This window comes from Sinohyriopsis cumingii, chromosome 16 (genome assembly GCF_028554795.1).
Source record: "Sinohyriopsis cumingii isolate HCF-2022 chromosome 16, ASM2855479v2, whole genome shotgun sequence".
Lineage (NCBI taxonomy): Eukaryota > Metazoa > Mollusca > Bivalvia > Unionida > Unionidae > Sinohyriopsis > Sinohyriopsis cumingii.
The window spans coordinates 14,438,159-14,447,002 of record NC_142976.1 but is presented as its reverse complement, the minus strand read 5'-3'; the positions used below and the strand labels follow the sequence as shown (position 1 = coordinate 14,447,002).

The window sequence follows — 8,844 nt, the reverse complement described above, 5'->3', positions numbered from 1 at the left end:
GTTTTGTCATAATGTCAGATCACATTATCATGGTAGTGTATATTCTGATACTAATGCGAACAAAAGGCCGTCATTCAGTGGAAAACGTAAGTTTTTTCATCTTGCGGAAAGAATCGAAAACAATAAGCTCTATTTTTCTTGGACATGTTTAAATTACGTAGTCAGTGATTCATGATTGAAAATTGAAAATTATTATTATTATTTGTTGTTGTTGTACTATTAAAAGACAGCCTTGATAAAAAGTAATATTACTATAATCATGTTACCACTACTAATTCTCTTACAACAACTATTACTAATTTTCAGCACGATACCTTACTCATTTTTCCCAAAGCTAACCAATTAGTTAACAGTGAAGTAAGGACACTAAAAAAAAGTACTAGTGACAGAATTTATGGGCATTTAATATATTATCAACCGAACTATATAGGCAGAAAACCTAAATATTTCGCGTACAGTATATTCTAAATTTAATACTTATCACCAGAATCCATTTCATGCAGACATTTGAGTGAAAATCTACAGAATTATTATCTACATCGTTAGGAGATAAATATTACAATTATTAAATATCATATGTTGTAAGGACTGGTTTAATTAAAGTTAATTTTTCTTGAACTTGGGGAAAACGAAGGAACTTCTATAACCAGATTGCAAACCTCCAATCAATGTATTCTAGCATAGACTTTCATCTTTTATCACCATAGCAACACAGCCATCTGCTGTTGCTAAAACAGTGGTGTTATGCAAAACTAAGGTTAAGTACAGGTCAAAACGGCATCGAAGATACATTTTCCTAGCCTAATGTTGTAAGCTTATTTAGATCCTACTGTTCCATATACTGATAAAATAAAGTTTGGTACTTAATTAAAAAGTACGTTTTAAAGTAATGGTATGTATTCGCCGTTTACGAGACTTTATATGAGTATATTTTAACTTTCAAAATTGTATATACATTTTTAATGGAGTTGCATTAAATTAGTTGAAGTTCGTGCAAATGAATAACTATATGAATGTAATCTGGCCAACTCCAGTTATTGTTTATGATGACGTGTTGGAAAATTTAAATATTCTATAAGTAAAAGCAGTATATCATAATCTGCTTTAATCCCCTTTAGAATCTTTTGATACAAGTTGAAATTGCAGACATATTGTTATCGGTACAATCAAAAAACGTATTTCAAAAATGATTACGGAAGATATTATGGAAAAAACTAAACGCTACGTGTATTATATGAAAAGAACAATCAGTCTAGCATACAACTGATTGATCTCAACACTGTCATACAGACATCAGTCAAGCATGTAACTGACTGATCTCAACACTGTCATACAGACATCAGTCTAGCCTATAACTGATTCATCTCAACACTGTCATACAGACATCAGTCTAGCATATAACTGATTGATCTCAATACTGTCATACGGACATCAGTCTAGCATATAACTGATTGATCTCAACGGTCATACAGACATCAGTCTAGCATGTATGGAAAAAAACTAAGCGCTACGTGTATTATATGAAAAGAACAGTCAGTCTAGCATATAACTGATTGATCTCAACACTGTCATACAGACATCAGTCTAGCATATAACTGATTGATCTCAACTGTCATACAGACATCAGTCTAGCATGTATGGAAAAAACTAAACGCTACGTGTATTATATGAAAAGAACAATCAGTCTAGCATATAACTGATTGATCTCAACACTGTCATACAGACATCAGTCTAGCCTATAACTGATTCATCTCAACACTGTCATACAGACATCAGTCTCGCATATAACTGATTGATCTCAACACTGTCATACAGACATCAGTCTAGTATATAACTGATTCATCTCAACTGTCATACAGACATCAGTCTAGCATATAACTGATTCATCTCAACACTGTTATACAGACATCAGTCTAGCATATAACTGATTCATCTCAACACTGTCATACAGACATCAGTCTAGCCTATAACTGATTCATCTCAACACTGTCATACAGATATCAGTCTAGCATATAACTGATTGATCTCAATACTGTCATACGGACATCAGTCTAGCATATAACTGATTGATCTCAACTGTTATACAGACATCAGTCTAGCATGTATGGAAAAAAACTAAACGCTACGTGTATTATATGAAAAGAACAATCAGTCTAGCATATAACTGATTGATCTCAACACTGTCATACAGACATCAGTCTAGCATATAACTGATTGATCTCAACTGTCATACAGACATCAGTCTAGCATGTATGGAAAAAACTAAACACTACGTGTATTATATGAAAAGAACAATCAGTCTAGCATATAACTGATTGATCTCAACACTGTCATACAGACATCAGTCTAGCCTATAACTGATTCATCTCAGCACTGTCATACAGACATCAGTCTCGCATATAACTGATTGATCTCAACCCTGTCATACAGACATCAGTCTAGCATATAACTGATTCATCTCAACTGTCATACAGACATCAGTCTAGCATGTAACTGATTCATCTCAACACTGTCATACAGACATCAGTCTAGCATATAACTGATTCATCTCAACACTGTCATACAGACATCAGTCTAGCATGTAACTGATTCATCTCAACACTGTCATGGAGACATCAGTCTAGCATGTAACTGATTGATCTCAACACTGCCATACAGACATCAGTCAAGCATGTAACTGACTGATCTCAACACTGTCATACAGACATCAGTCTAGCCTATAACTGATTCATCTCAACACTGTCATACAGACATCAGTCTAGCATGTAATTGATTGATCTCAACACTGTCATATAGACATCAGTCTAGCCTATAACTGATTCATCTCAACACTGTCATACAGACATCAGTCTAGCATATAACTGATTCATCTCAACACTGTCATATAGACATCAGTCTGGCATATAACTGATTCATCTCAACACTGTCATACAGACATCAGTCTAGCCTATAACTGATTCATCTCAACACTGTCATACAGACATCAGTCTAGCATGTAATTGATTCATCTCAACACTGTCATATAGACATCAGTCTAGCCTATAACTGATTCATCTCAACACTGTCATACAGACATCAGTCTAGCATATAACTGATTCATCTCAACACTGTCATATAGACATCAGTCTGGCATATAACTGATTCATCTCAACACTGTCATACAGACATCAGTCTAGCCTATAACTGATTCATCTCAACACTGTCATACAGACTTCAGTCTAGCCTATAACTGATTCATCTCAACACTGTCATGTAGACATCAGTCTAGCATATAACTGATTCATCTCAACACTGTCATACAGACATCAATCTAGCATATAACTGATTCATCTCAACACTGTCATACAGACATCAATCTAGCATATAACTGATTCATCTCAACACTATCATACAGACATGTACGTGATTTTACAGACATTCCAAGAGGAATACTCTTTCTTTGCCAGGGAGAGAACCTAAATAAAACTTTACAAGTTCAAAAGAATGAAAAATTACTGTTCTTCGCGTTAGAAGGATTTTATCACAGCGCATAAGCAATAACTATTTACATAAGCACATATTTGTGCCATGAAGAGGGAAACTATTTGCATTAACAAGGTGGGTTTTTTTACAATTTACGCCAAAAATAAGAGTTTATTAAACTCACTACTTAAGATTTCATTGACTATACAGTTTAATATTCACTAAACCATAAATAGACCTTTAACCCAAAACATACAAACGTTATTAGACATATATAATTGACGCTCAAGGCAAGTAGTACACAGTTTTAAATGCGAATCTTTGTATTTATTAAATCTTTATTAAATCATAAGTGTCAAGTGTACAAACGCTTACAAACAATTCATATTATTTAAACTTATTTTTTCATACAGTTAGAAAAAAATGATTGACATCCGCTTAACATTTATATCAAGGAAAAACTCTTATAAATATTTGAAACTATAGCCAACTATGCACTTATAATTAGTATTAAATCTATGCAAGTTACTGACAAATGTTTGCCCTTAACACCCAAGAAATGTTGCATCTATATGGTAAATACGAATGTATATAAATCCAAAAAGAAGTCTATTTTAGAACTTAAAAATTATTTCATTTATATAAATTATACAGCTCCTTATGTTATTGTGCTTCAAAAGCATATTGATTAATTCACTCACCTTTAACGTCCTGGCAACGGAAATGAACTCAGTGAATGTGCATATTATGTAGGGCAAAAAGAAAAAAGAAATCAAGCAAGTGAATTCAAATATCTACTAAAATGAGACATTACGTGAAACCTTTGTCTGAAAAGAGCAACCATGGATACTATAAAATGTAGTCTAGTCTTGGATTCGACAAACCTGAGTTCCTTATGCAGAGGAAACATTTTCCAGGAGAATTTTTTTTTCTACAGTTAAAATGCCTAATTTTAATGTTTACAAACATACCTGTTCAAATGTACTGGACACATGTAACAATATCGTCGAAATATTAACTAATACCACTTTGGACTGATATCGAATGTGTGAATAATCATACAACTAAAGGTGTCATGGATTATAACCGATATATTTTTTTAGCAAAACCAGATAATGAGATCCGAACATTGACTAAAAAATACTTAGAGCCATTGAATATCGATAATTTCATTCTCAAAACCCGACTGATATAATTTATTGGAAGTGTAAATGGTACCGTACTGAAATGGAACCATAGTCACCGGTGTGTTAGGATAAATGATGTCGTAGTTAAAGAATATCCTGACCGACTGAGATCTCAACATTGAACATCATAGATGAAAACAGTGCAAGCCAGTATACATATCTGCATTATACTCACACAAGAAATATTGTAACAACCACAACCAAAGGAGTTCCTTGACCGAACGATGTCAAACCCTGGCGCGAATCCCGCTAGGAGCCATTGGTTTCCCCAGATTCCAAGGACTACCATACAACTACTTTTGTAAACTAGAAAGTCTAACGTGCCCATTCTATAAATAATTTTTCTCTAATTAATACACGACCACAAATAAGACAACTTCCAATTGTCTGTCAACCGCACAACGGAATGGTTTCTCCTCATTAACGTTCCGTAACGTACTGCCAGTATTTCACACCGTGGAACTGTAATGGGAGGAGAATTTTCCAAATTTGGTTTTCGTTATCTAGGGGTTGACCGCCCTCGATGTTTTTGCCCGGTTCGAGTAAATATAAATATAAGTGGTGAAACTTATAGGTGAAATAGATAGAGATCTCAGCAGGTATATAGAACAAACCAACACGAGCCCCCGTACATGTAAACAAACAATTTAATCAATTACATAAAAACACTGTGAAAATTTATTACATCAGGAATGTACTCTGCTTTTAGAAATTTAACTTTCACCGAAATACAAAGAAAACGCAAATAGATTTAGTTCATCATAGGATCGAGTGAACAATCGAGGTCAGCGTCTTGTACGATTCCATAACCTGCTCGTCCTCAGTTTGTCTTGCTTCCTCTGTAGCTGTTCAGACCCTTGGATCTCAGGATGATACTTTCTGCCATCCGTCTCAGGATACTCTCAGAATACGTTTCAGAAATTAATACGTCGCAGGATTGCGTCACAGGATTATACGTCTCACTGCACTTCTCTCTATACTTCTCAGTATACGTCACATAATAACATCAGATCATAAGTCCCAGAATAATACATCTCAGGATTATACGTCTCAGGATTATACGTCTCAGGATAATACGTCTCATACGTCTGAAGAGCTATTTTCTCCCTTTTAAATAAATATAAATAGAGACAACCTAAATTTCCCGTTATTTATGAAACAGTTAATTCTTCATTATTCTCCCTCGTTATCAGATTCTACTATCAGTGCTAAACAGACGCTAAGGCTATCAATCGACTCCACAAGTTCTATAATGACCCTAGTTAGTCAAATGGCTAATTCGTTACGCCTTGACCTTACACATTAACACATACGCGAGGCCTGGGGTTCTGAGCCAGCCTCTATTTACACAGCGAATAAATAGGATACATCACAACAATCAATTACTAGATCATTTCAGTCAATACACACCTATTCATAATCATTTTTTGAAATCTTCTAAATTCGTCGAATTCACGCTGATTCTCGTAATCAAATTAACTGATGTAATGTATTAAATTCTTAGAACATAATTCTCATGTAAACAAGACGACAAATTCAAACAATTCGTCAAACTTATCTAAAGAAGATTAATGTACGACTTCCTATGCATAAACTCAACACAGTTATACTTCATAAAGCAAATTATTACACGAATGTAGAAAAAAGATTCATGCAACTACAAGGAAATAACTTCAGCAAAGCATTATATATGGCATCAACAAATTACATGGAATTGTCACACTACCTTTGCTTTCAACGTTCCTTCCTCTGATCGGCAAATTAGTTCGTCGGTTCCTTTCGACAACAGTAAATTTGGACAACAGTTCTTTTTTTACGAGAATTTCTTGCAAATCCTCGGAGTCCTACTTTTTGGGTTTCCTCTTATAGGAAACGCTTAGACTGATTAGAATTTCCGACGTGACAATTTTAAAAGCTAGAAAATTTTGTGTGGGAAACACGCCACTTATTCAACGTAACCAATCAGAATCAAATATCTCTGCCGCCTTTTTCCAAAGGCGCCAAAGTCAGGGTCAGCTTGACCTGGTAGTTTGAGTAACAGAGTTTCTGCCATTTCTCAACTGTGACAGCTTTGCCATGAAAATGAAGTTTTCCGTGTCCCTACTAGTCCGTCTGGCTGCTGTATAAACAAATGTTTAATTAGGAACAAAATTCTCCCTCCAAAGGACATTACCGTACACGGTAGTATGGCGATATGATACGCGCCTGTCTCAGTAAATCTAATTAATGGTTCTCTGGTCTCAACTAATGTATTCTTGTTAGATCGACATAAAATTTGCCACTTCACAGGAACTATGCAACTCAACAACCTAATAAAGGGAACTGTTTCGGCAAGTCAAATCGTGACTTTAAGCCACATTTCGCCAGTAACTTTGCATGATACCATAGCAGCAATAAACGGCGCCTGCCGACGGAGAAACAATCCCTTGTTGTTTATTCCATTGTATAATTTACCAGTCTCCAGTCATAAACACTGCACCTAGAATTATACGATCAATTCACACAATTAGATTTTAATAGGACTACTGAGCAACAGTGACACTTATTCGGTTCTGACCTGAATTCACTAAAAGTAAACCATGGCATCATGGAAACTCAGTAACACTTCACTCCGTGACGTTTCACCCTAGTAACTGGTTAATTATTACGATCTGAGGACTATATTCTCAGCACCGACTTCCCATAATAAAACTTCCCATAATAAAACACATAAACAAAACTCAAAGGAATCCTTAAAATGGAGAGCTATCAACAAATGCGCATACTCCAAATTTGTTACAATACTATCCTTACCTGGGAAATGTATTAACTACTTTAAATATTGTCAATGTACTCGTGGATGGACAATGTAGTTTTGTGTTCTGCCTTGGTTCTAAAATGCATTATCTTTATTCAACAAAAGATGATTTAGAGAGGATAAAAAAGAAGGTTAGTTAAAAGATCATGGAATGAAATAAACGGTGGGGACAAGAGCGTACGTTGTATCAAACCTACACAGTAGTCACAGAGATTACTTTAGATTTTGCCTAACGGTCAATCTGTTCGCACTCGAAATAGGGAAATAGGTGAATACTGCAAATGTGGAACATTGTCTGAAAACCTACGCCTATCTGACACTTCCATATAATGCAAGGTTTACCATAACAAAATACAGTTTGACCTGTTGGTTTAATGTCATATGCATCGTTCGATTATTATTGGAAGCATATTCCATCTAGTCTGTTTCTAGTCAAAAATGAAAAGTGAAATCAAGGGACAATTTGTTTGCAATTAGTATCAATGCACATGGATGATCTAAGAAGAAAATTAGATCTCAGAGAATATTTTGTAAGAGCTCGCGTAAAGAAACTCTGAAAATATAAGAAGAAAGCGCAACATCATCTAGCTGAAGTAGTCGCTAATAGCCAGGTGGCAAAGTGAAATGACATTTATTCACATAAGTATCCCATGGGGTCAGCTATCCAGAAACTTATAAGCTCCAAACAATCTGATGAACAGGGGGATACTGTAGTGCCATTGTGGTGTCAATGCTATCAAAATGTCTCAAAACACAGATAAACGTTATATAAAATGCAGTACAAGTATTTTAAGGGTTTGATCTGAGTATTTCACTTTTGTCTTATTTACTCTGTAAATAAATTGTAGACAATATAACAAGGTGGTGTCATAATAATGGCATAACATTATTTTAATGACGAAATTACCTCAGAAAGATATGAGTGATAACACGAGAAACGTTCTTCAGCAAGGTTTATAGTAACACAATTTTTTTTTTATCAAGAAAACCAAAAGATAATAATGTGGTCGTGGTATTTGTTTGAGTCAAACCATGACAACCGAATATTTCTGACGGATGCAACTGCAAAGTTCAGTGCATGTCAATCCGGCTTTAGGGCACTTTCAGCTTCGAAAACATTCAGATTTGCATCCGCATTCTATCAGCTTACTGCAACTTTTTTGTATATATTTGTTCCCACCGTATTATGTCGTGCTGGTAGTCTAATAAATCCCAATCTTACATATTTAAACATAATTTTGTACTGAGCCGTTTTAGCACTACTTGTACTGTTTGATTTCGTTGCACTATTACTTATTTAGTTGCTTTGGTGGTTTGTACTAATGAGTTAAAGGCAATGTATTAGAAATACCAAGTTAATACATTACTGGGGATAAATTAAATTTACGATTAATCCTT

General features: G+C 34.8%; 1 long non-coding RNA gene across 1 annotated transcript; it reads right to left on the bottom strand.

The window, feature by feature from the left end:
- Positions 1 to 5,278: 5,278 nt before the first annotated feature.
- On the bottom strand, positions 5,279 to 6,737 carry LOC149779969 (uncharacterized). The gene is made up of 2 exons (XR_016414867.1): positions 6,376 to 6,737; positions 5,279 to 5,756 (listed from the first exon to the last, which is right to left on the bottom strand). It is a non-coding gene; the product is annotated as an uncharacterized LOC149779969 (long non-coding RNA).
- Positions 6,738 to 8,844: the final 2,107 nt, after the last annotated feature.